At 36.3% G+C, this 24,440-nt stretch overlaps 1 protein-coding gene and 1 non-coding gene across 2 annotated transcripts in view; one reads left to right on the forward strand and one right to left on the reverse strand.

Moving 5' to 3' along the window:
* FRYL (FRY like transcription coactivator) overlaps window positions 1-24,440 on the forward strand; it is a 169,617-nt gene that overhangs the window by 1,437 nt on the left and 143,740 nt on the right. The gene's annotated exons all lie outside the window — the stretch shown is intronic.
* Window positions 10,676-10,782, reverse strand: LOC150020152 (U6 spliceosomal RNA). Its single transcript, XR_016509427.1, has one exon. It is a non-coding gene; the product is annotated as a U6 spliceosomal RNA (small nuclear RNA).

Genomic DNA, 24,440 nt, shown 5'->3' on the forward strand with positions numbered 1-24,440 from the left:
ATATTTATCATGTACTGGTATTAGAAGTTTTTTCTTTCTTTTTTTTTATCCTATTCTCTCATTTGAACAGATGAAGTGGAAGTGAGACTGCTGAGGAGTTAGTGCCTCTTAATTTTAGTTAAAATCTCTAAATCCTTCATTTAGTTTTGTGTTCAATGGTGCATGTATACATAAGTGAGAAATGTGAATATATTAATATTTTCAGTTATTTAATTTAGTAAAACTTATTACTTTACTTTTAACTTTCAGTCTTTTTAAAAAAAGATTTTATTTATTTATTTTTACAGAGAGGTGAAGGGAGAGAGAAAGAGAGAGGGAGAGAAACATCCATGGGCTGCCTCTCACATGCCCCCAACCAGGGACCTGGCCACAACACAGGCATGTGCCCTGACTGGGAATTGAATTGGCAACCTTTTGGTTCACAGGACAACACTCAACCCACTGAGCTACATCAGCCATGGCAGCTTTCAGTCTTGAGTCATTTTCTTTACCACAGCTTACGTGATTGGACTTCGTGTTTAAATGTAGTGTGTTATGCCTATTAGTTTAATATGGCCCCTTTTATTAAAAACAAAAAACAAAAAGCTATCTTACACATTTTGAGTATAGCATACATGTTATAAAATATAATAATTAGATTTTATAACTTACATTAATTTTCACATAAGCACTCAATTTAATGATTAAGAATTTTCCATAGTAGCTATCTTTTTGCCACTTACAGTCAAAACAAAGCAAAATCACAGAGTAGTGAAGAGTCTGGTGTCTGAAATTTCAGAGGCTAGAGGTTCTTTGTGAAATAATCTTGCCCAGTTTCTCTCCAAAAATAAAATTCAACTGTAGTGGATGACTATTAAAATTAATTTAAAGGACTTCTTTGGCAATTTCTGTAGAGAGATTTGGTTTTAAAGGTTATGGGTCTTAAATTACAGTTACTGATCAAAGACCTTTTCTTGAATCTCAAGATTTGATACTAAAGTGATATCGTATATAAGGATAGAAGCTGTATGTATGGTTCATACCAGTATAGACTGGTTACTTTCAACTCAGCATGAATGAATGAATTTTATTTCTTGATTACTGGTGGTCCTGGGTTGGAGATAATATAGTAGTTTAGTCAAAAGTCGTGCAGATATGACTAGGTGTATTTCTTCTAAAGAGTCTTAACCATTTTGTTTATTTAATAAAGGAGAAGTCAAGACTATAAAGATATTTAATATCAGTAATGCAAAGAAAAACTACTCTTATAGACAAACTGGTGTGTAATTTACTTAGATCAGTTGTTTCAGCTTTTTAAACTGTTATTTCGAAATTTAAAGTTATTTCTAAAGGATGTTAGACAAGCTTGTAATATGGGTTGATAATTGTATTTTTGTGAGAAAGAATCAACTGAGAATAAGTTAGTTTGCAGTACATAGAAATTTACTTGCTACTTAAAAAAAAAAGATTTTATTTATTTATTTTTAGAGAGAGAAGAAGGGAGGAAGAGAAACATCAGTGTGTGGTTGCCTCTCGTGTGCCCCCAGCTGGGGACCTGGCCCACAACCCAGGCATGTGCCCTGACTAGGAATTGAACCAGTGACCCCTTGGTTCGCAGGCTGGTGCTCAATCCACTGAGCCACACCAGCCAGGGCTTTACTTGCTACTTTTAATTTCAGAAGTATTTATAGATGCTTATGATTTCTTTAACAAAACATATATGTAGAATTTTGAGGTATTTATAGGGGTCGATATTTTGAAGAACTTTTTTTTTGCTTTTGATAATTTTTATTTTTTAACTTTCTCGGAATATTAAGTAACTTAATATTTTTAAAATGTTATGGAAATTCTCAAGCACTCACTGGATTGTTCAGAAATTCTCTATTTCTCTGTAAAATATATTAATTAACAAATACCTATTGCATAACAAACTGTTCAAATCCTCTGCCACCATTTCTGTTCCCAGCAGGTTGAGTTGTGTGCTTATGACAGTTATGCTTGTAATTGTGATCATATAATTTAATTAGGTATTATATAATTTGGGAATGTATGAGACTGAAGAGAAAGAGCTGTTGTGGTGTAAACAAAGTTGCATACAATGATCAGACTCCATACAGATGAATTCCTAAAAAAAAACTGCTTTTGAATTGCATCTAGGTCATAGGAATATATATGATTGGAAGGATTAGATACCTTCAACTTCCCGTTCCACTTTGAAGAAATTGAAACTGGCAAGCATAAATGATGTATATAGGTTGGCTTTTAGGCCAAAAAAAAAAGGCAAAATTAACAAATTTGTTGTAACAGACAAGTTCTTGGCACTGCATTAAAAGGCTAGGGAATAACCTTAGATTTTTTATTTTAAGTTAAAACCTTTAGTGGACCTATAAATCTTCCGCCAACCCCTTGATTTCTATTTTAATGAAGGTTTTTGATTCTATGATTAGTTAACAGTGTAATTTATAAAGGACTCTACTGTATATAATTGTATAATGTTGCAATTTTGTTAAAGAAATCATTTATTTGTTATCTCTACTCCTTAAGAAAAAGGAATCGAAACATTCATGTATTTGTGTTATGTAATCTTATTCATAAGCTGCTTAAATACAGTCAGTATTCATATTTTTTTGTGTAGAGTCAATCATGTGATCAAAGACCAGTTTCACTGATAAATATTAGTAGAATTGACACAAATAATATCTAGCTTCAGACATAAAAGTAGGTGGGGAGAAAATGCCCTTCACTGATTCACAGTATACCACAATGTTGTCTGACCATTGAAGAACAATGAATGTTAGGCATTGTCATGAGTCAGATCCTAAGAATCAGGCAGTGTGTTTCCACAGGCTTCTGTTGTGACAACTGCAAAGTCCTTGTATCTCCAGGATTGAGTTATTTTTATTGTGATGGAATCAACCTTAATTTTGTTGTTGTTCATTCTGTTTGGAGTCAAGAATAAGTGAGTGTGAATATAAGATTTATTTTTATAATTCACCAAGACCAGAGATCATGGTACATTGAACAGAACTAAGTATATATCAACATCAAGAATGAAAGAAATTTTTGAGCACCAGTCCCCTTTTACCCCGCAAATAGAATGCAAGGTGAGCATGGACTTTTCTCTGCCTATTGATGTGTTCCAGAGCTTGGAACAGAATAGTTGCTCAGTAAGTATTGGTTGAATGAGCAAATGTTATCTAAGTTGTCTTGAAAACTGAGAGTGATAAGTTGTTATACAAAGTTTTAGAAGTTCAGAGGGGCTTTAATGAAGTTATTTGAGGTTGTTTTGGCTACTAAGTGGTATAGTCATGCCATTGTTTTAAAGTTGGGCACTTGCTCTTTGTACTCCATCTCACTGTCTAAACCTTTTTTTTAAAAGGCTAGTTGTATTTACTAAGGTTAATTGTTCTACCAAAGAACAGATACCATTTTGGGTACTTTTATTTTAATAAGAGTTATATTTTCATAAGAAACAACTTTAATTCCAGTATATGTTAAGCATTACTCTTTGAGACTCTGTTTCACTTTAATGAAGAGATGATAATTATTTTTATAACACTGGTTAGTTAAATAAGTTGATTAAGGGAATAGCTATTTCACATGACTTACAAAAACAATTAAGAGATGCACATTAAGATACCATTTCCATTTTATTACAAAATGTTGACTCCATGGCTTAAAAACATTTAAATAGTATACTGGTATACCTCTGCTAGGTATTCAGGACAGCTCACTAGCAGGACAAACCAAAATGTAGGACTTGTTAAAAATTCCAAATGCCTTCTGGTTGAGCTTTAAAGGCTGCTGTCTACATTTGACTAGTAGAGAAAGGGGAGTGCTGTTACTAAGATTTTTAAAATAAGTGATCTTTTCAGTTTTGTTTTTTGCAGAACCATCGCCCTCAGTGGTTAGGTTTTGCATCTTCAGAAGAGCTCACCTTTTGTTTGATGCATTATGTATTGGGCAGTGGAAAAGCATGGCAGGCCAGTTTCTTTCTAGAATGGGAGAAGATGGATAAAGATTTCTTTTAAGTCTTCTTCAAAGCTGACTCAATAGTGGAGAGTTTAGAGAAGGTCCTAGGAGAACATTGAAATGAGGTGGGTTTTCTTCTGACACTTCAAATGCATGTAGTGATAACAGACCAAAGGAGATGAAGACTCACTTGGAATTCAAATATGATAAAAAGGTTGTTGGGCAGGGCAGTGTCCTGGAAGAACCTGAACTCCAAATAATAATCAGTCTGCTATTGAATTTCTGGCCTGATCCAAATGATACCTTGTACTCACAGTGTGTAAAAGGGCTTAGGAATTCTTGCTTATACAGTGGGATTTGGAAGTGTTGAGCTTTTGTAGTGTCATCATATCAAGTAGGTTTTCTTAAGTAAGAGGGCCTTTAGAGTATTTTTCAGGCTGTTATTATCGGAGGATGTAGGAGAAGCCTTATTGGGTTGTTGCATACATGCCTTCTCAGAATCTGTGAGAATTCTCATGATAGAGGAGAGATGTTGGGAAGACCTATTGGTGTGATGGGAGGCAGTGAAGTATTGAGAAAGGAGTGTTGGGGGACGTTGATTCAGACTGAGCTGAGCTTTACCAGTGATTAGCTGTGTGTCCTTGAACGGGCTATTTAATCTCTCCAGGCCAATTAACGTTACTTATGAATGGTATTTTCTTCGTAGCTTTTTTTTTAGAATGTGTTTTCTTTCTTTTCTTCCTTTTTTTAAAATCCTCATCTGAGGATATGCTTATTGATTTTAGAGCGAGGGCAATAGAAGGAGAGAAACATTGATATGAGGGAGAAATGTCCATTGGTTGCCCCTCAAATGCAGGCTGACTGGGGACGAACCCTCAATCTAGGCACGTACCCTGACTGGACGGAAATCAAACCCATGACCTTTCAGTTTACGAGACAAGCACTACAACCAACTGGACCACATTGGCCAGGGCTGTAGCATTGTTTTTAACATGATAAAAACAAACAAACAAACAAAAAAGCTGCAAAATTGCACATAGTTTAACACTTGGTGTCTATTATTGTTTTCAGAAGCTTTTGGACTTTTGATTTGGAGGTAGATGAATTAATTTAACTAGCATTTAGCCTTGGAGCATTCCATTATAGAAAATATTCTAGAAATTTGGATCAAGGTCTTTTATTGTGCATAATTACAAAAAATTTTAGCATGTGATTTAGAGCTACCTGAGCGTTCATGGGAGCTTAACTCGTAGTTAACCACCTTTTCCTGTGCTTCCTTCTTTGTCCACAGTGTGTGCTCTTCCAAATAACGACTGCCAAATGACTGTGTGATTCAGATATAGAGGTTTTTAGAAGTTAGTGTAGTGATATCACATTAGTAATTTCTCTTGGCTGTTTTTAAAGTTAGCCTAACAAGTCTTAAGAAGAATGATTTTAGACTGTCTCCTCAAGTTATATGGATATATATATATATTTAACATCGGGGCACTTAAGTATGGCTAGAATTATGGTCAGGACCTTTACTTTTTTGACATTTAAAAAGGACTTGGAAGAAACTTAATTGATATAAAGGTGCATCTGTCTCTTTTTTTAAGGGACATGGAATAGCTTCTTCTCTATCCCACTTTCTCTCTTGTTTCCTAGTCGCAGAACTGATGCTTATCCACTATGTACTGGCATGCTGATACAGGTTGTTAAAATATTACAGTTTCTCATATCAGTTGATATTTAGCAACTGCCCCATCTCCTCCCCGAAGTGCTGCTGCTACGTAAGTCCTTCTGCCCTTATCCCAGGACCCTCTTGAGTCATCCCTGGGTTCATCAACCAAAGGGTGAATCCTAAGCACAGCAGGACCCCTGGGACCTACCTCCACTCTGAGGCTGGGCCTGTTCTAACTTCTAATTACCATACCTTTGTGGTGGCTGACTATTTCAATGATCGCCCCTGCTTATCCTGACTTGAGAAGCAAAAGGAAGGAGTTATATCTAAGATAAAATAGTTGGAAAAGGGGGCATAGGAAAAATCCATAACTAAATAAATATTAGTCATAACTGAAATAATAAAAGCGTAAAAAGATGAATGAGATGATAAAAATAATATCTGTATCGGAAGATGCTAAAGAAAATAGTAGAGGCGAGGTTGGCAGAAAGCATGGTAAAATAGGTTAAATGACTAAAGCTAAATGTAAGTTTAAAATATAACTAAAGATATATACTAGAAAGGTTAAACAAAAATGTGCTATAAAAGAAATTCAGGAAGCAACATACAGTCCCAAAGTTAACTCCACCATGTATAAACAGTGGCCTTTGGGTTGAGGCAACTGTAGATAGTTATAAGCTTCTAAACCTGGTGACTTCCTGGAACTGGAACTCTGCACGGGGAATAGAAGTCTCTGTGTGACTGTTCTTGGGTTTGCATAATTTCTCTCACCTCCAACCTCAGTTCGTTATTCTCTGTGTCAGGACTCTTAACTCATTGTCTACTAGCTTCCATTCCATCTAATAGAAAAGTGTTGTTTCTTTCAGCAGATAATGAGTTCTTTGTGAACTGAGTTGGTCTTATTTATGTGGGTATCCCCAGAGCTTAGACCAATGGCAGGCACTTAGTAAGCAGTTAGTTAATGTTTGTTGGCTGTTAGAGTTCTGTGTCATTTGGTTCTTGTCCTTTATGTGCCAGAGCAAGTTTTTACTTGTTACCGAGAGCTGCTGTCAGTTGCCATATTTAGCCCACTGACTTTTTCTTCAAAACCATCTAGCACATTGCTCAGTGGGCACTTGTTCCTGAGGCAAAACCAGTCTTCCATTAGTTCCAAATGAAAAAAAGAAAACAAACCTCAGGTCGAGCAAATGTTCTAGAATAGAGTTTGGCAAACACTTTCTGTACAGGTCCAGACAGTAAATATTTTACACGCCACAAGTCTGTCACAACGACTTAGCTCTGACTTTGTAGAGCAAAAGAAGCCTAGATGATATGAGAATGTATGTGTGGCCGTGTTCCAGCACAACTCTATTTACAGAAGCAGGAGATGAATCAGATTTGGCTCAAGGGCCAAAGTGTTCCAACCCCTAAGCTAGAGTATGGGAAAAGAAGATTGCTAATGTCAAAGAACTACATGCAGGTAACTTACCTGGGAAACAGGGAATGGGAGCTTTGAAGAGGGGGTTCAATATTATACTTATTTATGTTTTCTGTAACCCTTGGAATAGTGTTTTATCTGTGGTAGGTGTTCAATAAGAACTTATTAATTTGATTTGGGATCCAACAATACTACTGATCCTCCCTGGGCTTCAGGTACCTCATCTAAAATTTAAGGGATTATGTTACGTGATTTTTAATGTCTCTCCAGTGTGAAAAATCTGTGATTCTGTGACTGTGGAAGGCCAAATGGTTTATTTTTTAAAGAGAATTATTGGCTTATCATGTTTTCTCTGTGCCCTTTAGTATCCTGATGTAGAATTCTGAAACGACTGCTTTTATGAATCTTGTTTGTGGACCTTTCCACAGTGAAATTCATTGTCCACTAAGCTGTACCTGTACCTTCCACCCATCTCTATAACCTCATCTTGCCAATTTATTAAGCCGCCTCATGTTTTTATCTAAAATAATAAATTAGCTGTTAAGATAACCTACACAGTCTCAGGTGATTCTTTGTAGGAAGATGACAATCAAGTTGAAGATCAGTCTGTGTGTCTTTTAGTTACATTTTTCTAAAGTCTGTCAGGAAAGCAAACGTTCCATCATTGCTTTATTAATTGAAACTATTAAAGGTAAACAATAATCCAAAATAATTGTAAATATTTCATAGGTAAATTTTTATCACCCTACCTATATTCTAAATTCTTCTTTCACTTAAACTTTTGATAGATTTTTCTGTTTCTAAAGAGTGATTTGTTTAAGATTAGGTAAGCTGTCTGGTGATCTCTTAAGACTGTTCTTGGAAATAAAAGCTGGTGTGTATTTCTAGTCTACAGAATGGAGAAAATTCAAAAACCTCTAAAAAGTTTTTCTAAGGAATACAGAAAATTTATCTTCATTATTTCCTACTTTATTTTTTAAGTAAGTGTAGATGTTTGCTAAAAATGACATAAGAAAGATAATATTTTTTATGAATGTAATTTAAAGTAGCTCTTTTTAAACTTTAATGGGCTTAAGAATGACCTTGTGGATCTTATTTTAAAAAATGGGTTCTGATTTTCTAAGTTTAGCATGGGATTTAAGGAATATTAAGATTATGAAGGTAGTTTCTTCCAAATTATTTTTTTTCCTTGAAAAATTAAAAAATAATAGGTTTATTGATTTTAGTGAGAGAGGAAGTAGTTGGGGAAGGGAGAGGGAGAGAGAGAGAGAAAGTAAAAAAGAGAGAGAGAGAAAGAGAAAGAGAGAGGGAAAGGAGAAACATCGATTGTTTGCCACCAGGGATCACACCCACAACCTAGGTATGTGCCCTGACTGGGAATTGAACCCTCAGCCTTTTGGTGTATGGGCCGACACTCCAAACCACAGAGCCATACCCAAACTACTTTTAATGTAGTACATTATGATTACATTTAACCATGCACAGACATTTTCCTCTGTCTCGGTCTGGCCCTTTTAATTCTACTGGACAATCTCTTCATCTTGTTTTCCTAGCACTGCTGGTGCTCTCCTTCCTATGTGTAACTTGTCTTTACTTAGTCACCTCTGCAGTTTGACCCTTTCCTTTCTCACACTTTATTACAGCCTTGCTGACTCACCCCTTTGTTTGAGAACTGTTTTAAGAGTGTTATCAAAGGTGTCTCTAACAATAAAAACCTCTAGTTGATTGAAAAATTATTATGTTGCTGACATTATGAAAAATTAGAAAGGTAAGCACTGGCAGAAAATTGTGAGCCTTCACTTTGTGGTGGGTGCTTCATAGACAGGGTGACCATAGGTTCTCATAGACCATGGACAGTTGACTGTTTACATGTTCCTGTTTTCATGGTCAAAAATAACGTTCATCCTGTTTCATAGAATTTTACCTATTCTTTCTCAGTAATGGAAACCCCTTTCTTCCCAATGTATTTACATAACACATTGACAATGAAAGTACCTTAGTATTAACAATCTAGCTTCTGTTGGGGGGAGGATTGCTAGGGGAGGGGGGTGCTGGGCAGAGGGGAGCAAAGGGGAAAAAATTGAAACTATTTTAACAATATAATCAATAAAATATACTTAAAAAAAATCTAGTTTCTTTTCGGGCAGTGAATATGCATTGTATGTGTTGTAACAATACAAATCCAATAACTAGTAGTGTTCTGAATAGTAAGTTTTAAATCTGGACTTTTATTAGCAGTATCTTCGAAAATTATTTCACAATTAAAACCAATTTCTAGAATCTCAAGAATCAATTTTAAATATATTCAGAAACACCAGATTTTTTTTTTTTCATTCAAGAAATGAGTGTCTTTGCACTGGGGCAAATGATATCAGATTAGTATAGTTTGTTAGGGCAAAGAAGAAAGTATGATTACAGGGTCTGGACTGCTGCATTTTAAACAGTGGAAACAATTTTTTTCATTTTATGTATGAACTATATAAAAAGAACTAAAACTAAACTAGGAACAATTGGGCTATTAATAAATACCCTGTGTCAGGAAGGTAACAATAATTGTACCAAATGGCTACATGAGTAATAGCCTTGCTGCATAGGTAACCACTCCTAAAAAAGAGAGCTTAGTTAAGATGCTCCTTTACTGTTCCGTGTTGCTAATTTGTGAATATATTGGTGCACTGGCCCAATCTGTGACATTTGTATTAAATTTGCCTTTATTAGAAACCCTTTTATAGTTATAATCATGAATTCACAAACCTGATATATAAGCAGTTAATTTGGACATGACCTGAAACCTTTCTATCCAGAAATCTAGGTGGAATTCTGGTTCGAATGTTTCAGGAGCAGATTCCCCTCATTACTCACGTGTTTATTCCATTTATTCTTTCATAGAGATGTATTTGAAGTATTGTCTCTTTTTTATTGTTGTCTTGTTTTCTTCAGTTCAGCCAAAGCCATTAATTTGTGGTTATTGTTGGCTAGCATGGACTTGAAAATAAGGAATTCAGTTTTTCCCTCTAATCAGTGGAGAACACAGCTGGAAAGCTTGTGGGTTTGGTTGTCTGTCCCTACGTCCTCCTCTTACCTCGTGTCCTGTCGTCCCTGTTCCTTCTCTATTGTAGAGCCAGAGCTCTTCTTGATGTGACCTACACCTGGCTCTTGCATGTTTAGCACCACCGTCCATGTAGTCACCCAAGCCTAAGGGTCACTTTTGAGTATTACAGCTTTATTTTTTAATTTATTTTTTACCCTATCCTGTCAGTCACCAAATACATCAGTGTATATTAGGAAAAATTGGATCTATCTTCTTCCCACCCTTATTGCCTTTTCCCAAATTACTCTTACGTATACTATTCATTTTCTTGGTCATTCTCTCTTACCTTAGCAATTAAAATAGCCCATTGACTTCTGTGTTCTCCTCAAGTCCATTCTTTACCTAATTAATCAAGTGGTCTGTCTGGCCTTGTTCCTGTTGAGAACTTTTCTGTAGCATTTGATCATCAACTTCAGTATTTCTTTTTTTAATTCATTTTTTTTTTTTTTTTAATTCTCACCTGAGGGCAAGTGGAAGAACCAAGTGGACAGGAGCCTGGTGCTTTAACCCTGGTCAGCCAGAGTTACTTTTATTTTAATTAATTTTTTTTTCTTTTCTTTTTTTTTAATGCTTCATGAATTTGCATGTCATTCTTATGCAGGGGCCCTGTAAATCTCCTCTATATTGTTCCAGTTTTAGTATAGATGCTGCCAAAGCAAGCACAGTCTATTTTCCTTTTTTAGGTCAGGTATAACAGGTTCATTCTTCAGAAGAAGGTTCACTACTGAACAGATCTCAGATGTGATATTGTTCCCTCAGAGTGGCCATCCCCTGGTCGCTTGATCTCAGTAGCGCCTAGTCAGGTGCTACCAGTCATTATACCTCCTTTATGGCTTTCACAACACTTAATCACAATTTGTAATTCTGTTTTTGCATGTATGTATGCGGAGACATACATACCCATACCCACACCCACACCTGTTATCTCCATCATTGTATTCTAACCCCCCAAGGGCACAAAGATCTGTTTTAGTCACTAAATTATCCTTTAGCAGCTGCCATGGTGCTCTGCACAGTGTTTAGACCATTTATAGTTAATGTAATCAGTGACATGGTTGGGTTTAAGTCTGTATTGCTGTTGTTTCCTTTGTCCCATCTGTTACATTTTCTTTTTTCCCTTCTTTCCTTGCTTCCTTCTGAGTTAATTGTCTTTTTCTTTTGTATTCTAATTTATTTTACTATTTGGCCTATTATGTTCTCTTTTTTAAACTTGTTGCTCTAGAGTTTACGAAATAAATTTCAACTTATCGTCGTTTACTTTCAAATAATAGCATACCATTTTATATATAAGAACCTGGAATTTTATACTGCTTTCTCTCCTTTATCCTTTGTGCTATTGTAGTCAAATGTTTGTTTTCTACATGTGTTATAAACCTGATGATACATTGTTAACCACTTTGCATTTGGCAATCAATCAACTTAAAGAAAATTTAAAATGAAAAATAAAAGGGTATTTTTTTGTTTGTTTGTTTTTTAACCTTCAAATCTGCCTTTTCTGGCGCTCTGTCATTTGTATGGATTCACATTTTCATCTTGTATACTGTTCTTTCTGCCTGAAGAACTTTGTTTAATGTTTTTTGTATGCAGATCTGTTGGTGATAAATTCTTTCAGCTTTGTCTGTCTTGGAAAAGTTTTATTGCTTGTATCTTGACAAGATATTTTCACTGGATGTAGAAATATAGGTCACCACTTTTATGCTTTAAGCTTTTCAAGTGATGTCATTCCAACTTCTGCCTTGTATAGTTTCAGGTGAAACATTTGTGCTCATTTTTATCTTTGTGCCTCTGTATGAAATGTGTCATTTTTTTTGACTGCTTTAAACATTTTCTGTTTTCATTGATTTCACCCGTTTGATTGTTGGTGTGCCTTAGCATGTGTTTTTTAATGTGTATTCTTGCTTGAGGTTTGATGAGACTTTTGGGTTTGTGGGTTTCTAGTCTTCATCAAAAAATAAATTTTGATCATTATTTCTTCAGATAGTATTTTCTCTTCACTTCTCTGAGGTTCCAATTACACATATGTTAGACCATTTGATGTTCCAAAGGTCAGTGAGGCTTCGTGCATTTTTTTTTTTATTGTTTTGTCATCTATGCTTGACTTCGGAGAGTTACTATTTCCATTTCTCCAAGTTTACTAATCTTTTCTTCTGTGGACTCTAATTGGTCCTATCCAGTGAATTTATTGTTTCAGATGTTATACATTTTACCTCCTAAAGTTCTAGTTGAATCTGTTTTTATATATTCTATTTTCTCCTCATTGTGGTAATTTTTTCCTTCAAGTTCTTGAGCCTATATATGATATAATAGCTTTTTAAGAGCATATATGCTTTCCATCATCTCTGTCATTTCTAGAGCTACCCAATTGGCTAATTCTATGGGACACATTTTCCTACTTCTTGATACATTTAATACCTTTTAATTGTATGCTAGACATGGGTAAATGTTGGATTTTGTTACATTCTTTTAAAAAAGTGGTGTTCTTTGTTCTGTAAGGCAGTTACCCGCTGATAGCATAATCCTTTAAGGCTTGCTTTGGGTCTTTTGAAGCTATGTTAAGAAGGGTTTAAAGTAACCATTAGTAAGGCATGACCCTTCTGGAGTATCTACAGAATGCTCTGGGTATTCAATTATGTCTCTCAGATTCTCCTTGTTTTTGATAACCTTGATAGTGTTGAGGGGCAGTGGTTGGGTATTTTTTAGACTATTTAATTTGGGTTTATCTGATGTTATTTTCATGGTTAGTCTGGAGTTACAGTGGAGTTGTCACAGGGATACCCACTACCTGGCATGTACCCAAATTTTAGACTCCCTAGAGGAGAGCAGATGTCCAGCATAAACTACACTGTTTGCATCAACAGTTTAGACATAGTGTGAGCCATTCTTCTCAGTTCTGGGAACGGTGGGGCCCTCCCTCTTGAAGTCTTAAGTTCTTAGATGCTAGCCAAGGGCCAATCTTATAAGCAGGAAGTTCAAAGGATACTAGTCAAGTCTACTGGGTTAACTCTTTCTGTATAGTGTGAGGTTTATCTCTTCTTACTTACATATGTATGTAATCATTAATTCATATCAGTATAGATTCATAGATATTTATTTTATAGTTTGGCTTATATTACAAAACTACATTATTTATTTTTTTGCTCAAATTGTTCGTGTCGGTCTTTTCTTGTTTTTGGTCCTACAAAGATGCACTATGTTATCTTGGAGCGATAGTCCTAGAATCAGCCATTTCTCCAAGGAACCCTGCTTTTTTTCTGAAATAGAAGTTTAAAAATGTTAAATTCATTGTAGAACATTTGGGAAATATATAGGGTGGGCAAAAGTAGGTCTACAGTTGTAACGCAAAAGACAGTTTATTCTTGTATCATTTTCCCTATGTAGACTTTTGCTAAGCCTTGTATAAAGAAGTAAGTACATTAAGAAGTAAATGTTAACTGCTGATAATAATTATGGACAATTACTGTTAATGTTTTTGTTGCATTGTTTAATGAGGTTTCAAAGCAAAATATGAAGTGAGTTTTGCAACCATTTTCTTTTTTTATCCCATGTGTGGTGTTACTAACCTAATAAACCTGAGCGCATCTTTCTTTCCATTCCTAAAGCCTTTCTGTCTCTGTTTTGAACTCCAGAAAAGGTGTGGACTTGTGGAAGAGGCTGAAATCCGTAGGGGCTGTTGAAGCCTCCAGCGTGATAGGATATTTGACATTTTGTATGGAAAAAAATCTTGCCAAGTTTTCATTTCTTTCCATATTATTGTTTGTGCCAGTTAAATAGTTTCTGAGGTAACAATAATATGTATATTTGTATTCTTCCTAGGCATATTAATAATTAAAGGTTTTATTCCCAGTGAGTTGTATTTTATGATATTTTCAGTTTAATCCAAATTTTACTATATATTAAGGAACATTTTGTTCCGACCCTATCTAAAGTACAGTATGTTTAAAGTATTTACTGAGAATTCTTTTTGGTATACATATTTTTGGTGTGTGTGTGTGTGTTAGACTGTATACTTCTATTTGCCTTATACTTAGAAATGTAAATCAGGTAACGAATTCCATGAATTCTTAATATGCCAGTGAAAGGGCAAAGAATTAAATGGAAATTGATTAGAAGAAAGAGGGAAACCCACTTTCTAACTCCTTGAGGGCAAGAGAACTGCCCCTGTTGTCTTTTGTACCCAGTTCCTCACAGTACCTGGCCCGTGCCAAGAGGACCCTGCAGAGGCTGATCATATTTATATTGTGAACTTCTTTAAAATATTCTAAACCTTATTTGAAAAGTATTCTTTAATATATAATGGTATAAAAGGTGGCGAGGAGTATAGTTGAAGGAAGTTATCTAAAATCGATTTTTCTGCTTTGCCAAGGATGCGGCATTGAACAGTGTTTTCTGTGGCTATGGTTTTTGGTATTGAGACCAAAATATACGTGTATGGTACAAATTGGAGAATTTTGAATTTATAGGAAGAATAAAATAGAAGACTGACTTTGATATTTTGACTGTTCTTTGGGCAAGCTTGCAATAAGCTCTAGGCTATGTGTTTGTTTCTGTTGTTAATTGATAAGTAAAGGATAGAGAACTCACTTTAAGAATGATAGGAGTATTAGTATTTGTGTAATTAAAAAATATGACTAGTAATTGAGAGATTGAGAAAGCATTCAAAATACAGTGGACCTCTGCGCTGGTCCTGTGAAAGGATTGCTGGCTGTGTTTAGTATCATAGTTCTTTGGTTAACACTTAACAAGTTGGATGATAAAAGCTTAGTAAGGGTTAAAAAGTTTAATAAGGGTTGCAAAGTAAATGTTTTTCATTAACCTTTGATAAACTTGTGATTAATAATTAGAATAGTACCATTACTTATTTTATTAAAGAATAAAGTTTAGAGCCCAGACTCTGCTTACATGGGCTAGTAAATTATTTTCCATATACAGTGATACCTTGGCTAACGAAGATAATTTGCTCCGGATTCATATTTGTTAGCTGAAATCTTCGTTAGCTGAAACGTGATTTCCTGTAGGTTTCTATAGAAAATCATTTAATTCATTCTGATGCTGCCCACTATTTAAAGATAAGTTTTATAAAATAGTAAAAAGCACACTATAAAAGGGCAAAAACTCACCAAAGGTTGAGATGAACAGCTACCCAAATGGGTGAAGGAGAATGGAAAGTAGAATGAAAAACTGATGAACTTTACACTATCACAGTACATCGTCATCAGATCCGAAGCAGCTTATGTTATCAGGTGTCTCACTTCTCACCATCTCGAACACAAACAACCCAGTGGGGTTGGTGGGTCGCCCCTATGTGATGTCAGCTCATTTCTTTGCCACGTGCTTAAAGACGTTAAAGATAAGCTCCTGGAATGGTCCTACCGTTTGTGTTTGCTGCTTTATGTTAGCGTGCGCATCCACTAAAGCATTTGCCAGCCGGATCCGAAAACAGTGAAAAAAGCTTAGCCAAAAAATTCGTTAACAGGGTCGCTCATTAGCCGAGGTATCACTGTAAATGGAAAGTACCATTTTCACTAACACTTTGCTTACAAAGGAGTCCTAGTGTGTGTAAAACGAAACTTCCAAAAGAAGCTCTGAAATTAATTTTATGCTTCTGTGTCCCCAAGAAACTTGATTTTCTTTGGCTGTATACTCCTAGTAGACTGATTAGATATAACAAGAGCTTTAAATTCTGATTTATTCTTTTTGCTCTATTTAAACAAAACTCAAGTAGAAGAAAGTCCCTTTTATTAAAGGTTGTGAGAACATCACCTATGTTTTAATCCTCTGAAAGTTATTATATTCTGACATTTTGTAAAACAGTTTTATTTGTTATCGTTTATATAAAGGTTTACTAAGAATGAACCTTGGTTACTTTGGTGGGACATTATAGCCAAATAGTATTAAGTAGCTTTTAAGATTTGTGTGAGGGTCCATAGAGGTAGAAAAAAATAGGGCAAAATAAGTGGGTGTATGCTTCCAACTTGTCTGCTTGCTAACATGGTTCAGGTTTGAGTCTTGGCATTTAGTGATGTATAATAGTTTGTCTGGGTCTAGGCCAGTTTATTCCCCTAATCTGTTAACAGCTGTTTGATGAAAAGAGGATTGTATTGTCAAATCACTTCGGAGAATACTTCAGTTAAAAAGAATTATATTATTTTGTGTACAACCAGAGCCTTTCGTTTGTTAGCAGACACTGTTGAATGGGATGTAGTAGGTAATGCTTGGATCTGTAGAATGACCTATATTCATGTTAATACTTTGAGGCATTTGTGCTCCACTAGACCAGGGGAAACCTTGCTCTTTACTAATCCTGAGACTTCTCTGATCAAGAAGGTACGTTCAAATAGTGGTGTTGTGTTATTGAGATTCTCTGTGGTTAGCCTTTACAGCCCTGGTTTGAATTTAGGTTTTGGGCCTGTTCAGGAATAGGAATGGCATAGACTCATTCCAGATTTCTTGGATTGTTCTGAAGAAATACAAGCTTTAAATGACATTCTGAATAATACTATTATTGCTGAATATGCCTTAACGAATATGATTTTTATTTACCCTATTGTATGATTACTTGTGCATGGAAGAATGTTCTTTTAGCTTTTAATACAATGCCTAGCCATTGGCTATAAATAAATTTATTCAGTTATCATCACTGAATTTACTTTTTTTTGTGCGAGGCACTTAAAGGATATAATACTATATAGATGGATCAGTGTTAAAGTATGCCACATATGGAAAAACACATGCCTTATTGACCTTCTAAGTCACAGTAAACCAATTATGAGGCCAAGGCATATTTCTTCTGCTGTTAACATAAAATATAATTTGTCGTATTTGATTTTGAGAATTTTTCTGCTATTTTGAAGAGCAGTTAAGCTTTTCATAGTGTCAGTTTTCAGTTTTGAAAGTTTCTATAGTTTTTAAAATGTGCATTTTTTTGGTTGAGAGGATTTTTTGCTATTCATTGCTAATCTAAGATTTTCAGGGGAATTTTATGCTATATTAGAAATAGAAGACCCCATCTGAAAAATAATCCCATTATTATAATAGAGTTCTCTCTTTTGAATAAGTTGCATGCAGCAGAGGAAACTTTGTCCTGAGCTGAGCAGTTTTAGAGAGCTGGTGGAGGCTCAGCCCCGGTGTTCATTACATCATCTTTTCGTTCCGTTAGCCGGCGTTCTCTGTGGTGGGGTAAGTGAGGCGGTGAACTCTGCATCATCATAAGCGTGCTGAGAAAGTCACTGCTTACTGCCTGCGTGTGTAGAGGGATGGAGAGAATTTACTACTAAAACCACCTAGAGAAGAGTGAGAGTGGAGTGGGATAAATGCCACTGATTTTTTTTTTTTTTTTCTTTCTTTCTTTTGGTCCGCTACTACAGAAGAGATTTAAAGATCTCATGTTAACTCCGAATTTACTTTTTATTTCCAAGGCCCTTAGCTAATGAGAAAAGTTGGCTTCCAAGGGCAGAGCTCTACCCTTGTCTGTTTACTTGCACTAGTGACTCCTCTGAAAGCAGCTGGAGACACAGCTCGTCAAAACTGGTCACAGGAACACAGAGATCCTTGCGGCCACGTGCATGCCTACATAAAGAAAGGTGAAGATGCCCTTCAGAGCACTTATAATAAACTTGTAAGCTTTTATTCAACGTGATGGCTCATCTGCATTCAGCAGCGTTCCACGCTGGTTGTGCGTCACTGTGAGACTGCATGGTAATGAAGCCAAAGCACTGTGGGTCAGAACTCCACTGCCCTGGAGAAGAGAAGGGACAGCGGCTCAGGGAGATAGATCAACAAACCCGGTGCTGCTGCCGCCGCCGCCGCCGCTGCTGCTGCTGCTGCTGCTGCGTTGCAGCCAGTTGAGACAATGTTGAGTCTACAGGATTCTGTGTTTTTTGAAATTAGCATAAAGTCCCTGTTAAAGTCCTGGAGCAGCAGCTGTAAGTATATATATGTCTATATGGGAGAAACGCCGAGGTAGGATCAGTGCCATTTTTTTTGCATGCTAATTCTTGAAACCAATCCACATCGAGGAATATTTTCTTGAATGATAATCAGTAAGGTCAAAAGAAAATCTAGATGTGCACACCCTGGGGAGCTGTAATATTGGTAGTTAAATATTGTTTGACCAGCCTTGGCTTTTTTTGTTGATATGTGTCCTTCTGGCAAACTTTCTCTCAATTGTTCAAAAAAAATGGGGGAAAATGATGACAGATAGACTCTGATCTCTGCAGGGTTATTGGAGACCAGTACTATTCCATAGTTCTGTCAGCACAAAATGTTTGTTGAAGCAGCTATCTTAAGGTATCAGACAATTTAATATAATGATCATAACCATGTTCCTATAATTGAAGTTACAATGAGTAATTTTCATATGTGGTAAATTTTCTGATAAAAACCATTCAGGATGATATATTTCAAAGTTCAAGTAAGTTAATAAGACTAATGCCATTGAGCTATTATTTTGTCCATAAATCCCTTCCTAATATGTGAACTTGGCAGATGTATTGATTTTGTTCAGTATCTCCAGTATTTTCCAATGGTACTTTTCTCTGAAGATCTCAAAGCACATCTAGAAATTATTTATTACCATAGTTTTCTTTTGCCAAAATTATCTTAATAATACGATACCAAACTTATGAAGTAAGCAAGCAAAGACTGTTATAATGTCTGTTTTGCCCAAAGAAATTTGAAGTATAAAAAAATGTGACTTTTACAAGGTCAGATGGTGGCAAAGAACTGGAATTAGAACTCAGTTGTTCTTGCTCCCAACTGTGCTGCTGGGGCCTGAGCAAACTAATGAATAAAAATGAGAGACTGAATTTACTTTTTTCAGTTAACTCTTTACCAAAATATTTATTTAGTGTAGTTTTGTTTTGTAAGCAAATATGGGGGGGAAAGCCTCTTAAGGAAAAGTGTTATAGAATATAATTTTAAGAGATTTATGTATATTATGCCAAATATATTGCATTTATAGTCTCGTATTTTAGGTTTTGATCTGTAAGTATTTCTTACATATGGAGATATTGTTGTGCCAGATGGCAGAAAATTGTATTAGTTCTGGGAAAGTTTCTAAGTGAATAAAACATAGTTAAAATATTGAGAAAATTATAATGACTAATTCAAAGTACGTTTACTACTTAAAAGAGTAATACAGAATACATTTTTAATCAAATAAAATCAAACATGGTTTCTAATCTCTTTCTTCTTCCTTCTCTCCCTCATCCTCACCATATGTTTTTTAAAAGATACTAATACAGTTTTATAGTGAGAATGAAGCTATAATTAATGAGTTCTTATAAAGAAAGAGTATGCTAGATTATATCACAGCAGTTTGTCTTGTAAAAACTAGTTTGCTTAGGTACTTGAGAACTTTGTGGTTATTTTGCTTTGTGACCATTTAAACATTTCTATATGTCATTGTCTGAACCCTGAAACCAGTCACGCCGAATCTCATGTAATCTTATTCCCTAAATCCAAGAGTAAAGGAGAAACAGATGTTTGTAAAGCCTTTGTTGTTAGCAATACAATGATTCAGTTTGTGGGCATTCCATTGGCCTTTGGGCATTCATAGTACAAATTTCTTTGAAGGCCTCTTTACAATTGTAAAGCAATAGGTTGATATAAAAAAGAAATTACAAGTCTCATTGTTCATGAAGGCCCTACCCATGTCTGCTGCCCTAACCCTGGAACGTGGGAGAATGCTTTTATTTCACAAGCATCCATGGATGCTTTTTTTTTTTTTTTGGTCTTCACTTAGCCCTGTTATATTTTAGAAAGAAAAAGGATTAAAATATGCTAAAGATCCTTAAAAAGGACAGTAGTTATCTGTCTCTTCCTAGGGATGTTTTCCTGACACCAACACCTGAATCAGCCAGTGTTTACTGAGCCTGTACTCATCAAGAAACAGATGTGGTCTTTGCTCATAAGAAGCTTTTAGTTTAGTCAGGCAGTAAGTATACAGAAAAAGTTAACAGTAAGGAATTTAAATGAGAGATGTTGCATATGCGTTATGACTTACCAAATGACTGTTACACAGGAAAGGAATGGGGGAGGGGGTACAAAGATGGGAGGGATCATTTTGAACCACAGTGGGGCAGAGAAGACTTAAAGGGAATGGAATTTATCTGACTTTTGCTTTGAATGATAGGATGTTCCCCACAGTGGTAGGCTGTTTGTAGTGCCATCCACAGACGCTCTGAGCCAAAGCCCAGGGATGGGTCAAACAACCCTCTCTCAACCCTACAACCTACTCTTTTAGTTGCTTACCAAGAGTTGTCATTCTTCCTTCTAAAATGTTTTTAATCTCTCCTGCCTTCTGTTGCCACAGCCACTTGCCTTAGTTCAGGCCTCTGTTTGTTATCACCGGATTAGTGCCATGGCTTCTTTTTGTTGTTTGCATCTTCCACATTGCTGCCAAGAGCTCCTTCTACATGCCCTTTCTCAACGTCTCTCTCCCTTTTACTTCATAGTCTTTCCTCTGTGGGATGAAGCCTTTCATCATCTGGCTAGCCTCTGTTCATTTTGTCAGTCTCCTCTCTTGCCACACTTACCCAGTTTCTAGATCATGCTGGGCCTTCGTATTTGCTGCTACCTTTTCCTGAGACCACACCTCCACCCCTTTGTCTGCTTCACAGTGAATTCTTACACACCTTTCTTGAGTCAGCCAGATACTTACTGCTTCATCTGTCGTGTTCTTCTTTTATCACCCTTTTCATGTCTATCTCTGACGTTTGAGTATAAGCTCCTGGAGGGCAAGAATTGATCGTTTGTGTTCTTTGTGTACTCCATGCTTAGTTAAGTTCTGGTGAATGCGTTTGCGACTAAGATAAAGCTTAGGGGTGTTGTCATTTTTGTTGGAATGGATTAATAAGAAAGAAGATAGGAAGATAAATCTATGACTCTTATACTGTATGACTAGTATTATACTAGTGATGTTTCTCAGGGGAACTGTTCCTAAAGCAGGAAAGCATAAAACGATACCTTAATGATTTCAAATAATTCACATTTCACTAAATTCTCTTTGGTGAATTTCTTCAGAAGAACAGAGAAAACCCTGATTTATTAATAGCCTTTGTAAAAAAAAAAAGCAAACAAAAGAAAACCAAGAAACAATTTTTGCACTAAATAAATTATATATTTCAAATGTTGCCCCTACCCTCCCAGAGGAAAAATAAAAATCTGATTTTTGTCATGGAACATAACTTAATTGCAATGTGTATTATAATTCTTTATCATTAAATATAATAATCTTTCATGTTTATATAAAGATGCATTTGCCATAATTTGTATTAATGCGAAATGCAACGTTTCATATTAATTGCCAGAGGCCCCCTCGTTTCAAGGCCCGCTTAGCTGGCAGAACGTTGTTGCAGTGCTGCTGAAGTTTGATTCTAGTTGAGCCTGTTTCTTTCAGTAACAACAATGAAGTGACATTCACTATGGCCTAAATTCAGGATTCTGTCTTTGTGCCAACAGTTTTAGGCATTACTTCTTTTAAAAAACTGAATCAGGAACATTCTGTTTAACCAGCTGTGCAGTGAGGATGTTATCATTTGAAAGATTGGCTTAGTTCCCTAAAATTGATAAGACAAGGCAAGATTCAATACCGAGAACTACCCACTTATGTATCTGCAATGTTAATTAAGGTCACGACTGCATTCATTATTAATATAATACCTCTAGTAAACATTAATTTATAGGATTTGCATCCATAATTTTATCTCAGATAGCGTTTCAAAAAAATAAATTGACTTATTTTAAGCATAATTTTATAAATTAGAATATGAATAAAATATGGTATGTTGAAAATCTAAATTTGCATTTATTATTTGATCTTTAAACAATGAGAAAAAGTTCATAAGCAGAATTTTTAATGCTCAAAGATTTTTTCCTGGATTGTGAAAATAGTAAAAAGCTAGCCTCTAAAATTGTAATTATGTACTTATTTAAATTTTAGTTAAAATCTGTATTATTTGATTAATAATACTTATACCATTTATTGAAGTACTTACAGGTCTGGTGTTGTGGCACATATTATATGTGTGTATACATGTGGGTGTACAGTACATATTTTTAAATCTCATGTAATTATTATGAAAACCTGAAGAAGCTATTACTGTTTCTTTTTAAAATAATAACTTTATTGTGACATAACTCACATGCCATAAAATGTATCCTTTTAAAGTATACAGTTTAGCAGTTTTTAGTGTATATGCAGAGTTGTACAACCATCACCACTTTCTCTTTGTAGGACATTTTCATCACCCCAAAAGAAAGTTCATACCCATTAATCTATGTCTGTCTCTATGGACTTGCCTATTCTGGACATGTCATGTAAATGGAAGCATACTAGAAGTGTTCTTTTGTGTCTGTCTTTTATAACCATATTTCCATTTATAGCATGTAGTTGTACTTCATTATCTTTTTTTTTTCCAAATAGTGTTTCTTGGTTTTTTTTTTAAGTGTATTTTATTGATTACGCTCTTACAATAGTTCCAGTTTTTTTCCCCTTTGCTCCCTTCTGCCCAGTATCCCCCTTCCCTCCAGCAATCCCACCCCCCTTAGTTCATGTCCATGGGTCGTGCATGTAAGTTCTTTGGCTTCACCCTTTCCTATATTATTCTTAACATCCCTCTGTCTATTTTGTACCAACCGATTATGCTTCTTAGTCCCTCAACCATTTCCCCATTTCTCCCCCTCCCTCCTCCCAGCTGATAACCCTCCAAATGATCCCCATACCTATGATTCTGTTCCTATTCTGGTTTGCTTAGTTGGATTTTGTTTTTATTTTTTAGATTCCGTTGTTGATAGTTGTGAGCTTGTTGTCATTTTAGTGTTCATAGTTTTGATCTTCTTTTTCTTAAGTAAGTCCCTTTAACATTTCATATAATAATGGCTTGGTGATGATGAACTCCTTTAGCTTTACGTTGTCTGGGAAGCACTTCATCTGCCCTTCCATTCCAAATGATAGCTTTTCTGGATAGAATAATTCTGGTTGCAGGTTGCTTTTCATTACATTGAATACTGCTTGCCAGTCCCTTCCTGCCTGCAAAGTGTCGTCTGAGAAATCAGCTGATAGTCCTATAGGCACACCCTGTAGGCAACTGTCTGCCTCTCTCTTGCTGCCCCCAGGACTCTGTCTTTATCTTTCGCCTTTGGCATCTCAATCATGATGCATCCTGGTGTGGTCCCCTCGGGGTCCGGCTTACCTGGGACCCTTTGTACTTTCTGGACCTGTATGTCAATCTCCTTTGCAAAATTTGGGAAGTTTTTCTCATTTTTTTCAATTCTTGCTTCCTCGTTCTGCACTGATTGACTGTTTTTTTTTCTTCTTTATGTTCCAAATCATTGATTTGAACCCTGGTTTCCTTCCCTTCACCATTGGTTTTGTGTGGATTTTTCTTCTTTTCACTTAGCATAGCCTTCTTCTCTTATGCGTTTGCCGTACTCAGGCATATCTGTCAAGCCTGTGAGCATCTTTATCACCAGTGTTTTGAATTCTGCATCTGTTAGGTTGTCTATCTTCTCATCTGTTAGGTTGGCTATCTCCTCGTTGCTTAGTTCTCCCACTGGAACCTTGATCCATTTCCCCTTTTGGGCCATACTTCTCTGTCTCCTCATCTTGACAGGCTCCTGTGTTTGTTTGCCTCTGTGTCCCAGGTAGAGCTGTCGCTCCTGTTACATTATAAGGGGCGGGGCCTTAGGGATTCATCAGAAAAGGGTGACCTGTTTTACCACGTTGTGTCGTGGTGCTGTATGTGGGGGAGGGGCCCGAGAGGGAACAATGCCACCTGCCCAGCACTTGCCCCTTTTCCAGGCACCTCTCCCACTTTCACACTGGACTGGCGCCCCTCTAGTTGCTGCCCTGGCCATCGTTCCCGGAGTGGGTGGGTTCGTGAACATTCTAAGACTGTGGGGGCCCTTTAAACAAGCGGACTGTGCTGAGACTGGCAGTTTCTGCCTCCACTCCAACCCCCACTGGTTTGCACAGTCAGAAGCAAAGAGGCTTGATTTTCCCCGGTGCTGGGGTCGGTGCTGGGATCGTGAGCTGCGAGGTCTGGTGAGGAGCTGGGAATGCTCCCCAAGTGTCCCTCCTGACTTTTTAAAATGTGTGACTACTCTTTCTGCTGGCCTGCCGCGTCCGCTGCCGCCGCCGCCACCGCTGCTGCCACCACACCACATCCTTTCTGCCCTGGCCCCACCCCTCCTACCTGTCTGGATGAGTATTTCTTCTTTATATCTTTGTTTGCAGGACTTCCATGCAGTTTGATTTTCTGGAACTTCTGGTTGTTTCTAGTTTTGAGGTAGTTGTATTCCTTCTTAGTTGTGGAGGGAGA

The sequence above is a fragment of the Furipterus horrens genome, unplaced genomic scaffold (genome assembly GCF_987537825.1).
Source record: "Furipterus horrens unplaced genomic scaffold, mFurHor1.1.pri manual_scaffold_2, whole genome shotgun sequence".
NCBI lineage: Eukaryota > Metazoa > Chordata > Mammalia > Chiroptera > Furipteridae > Furipterus > Furipterus horrens.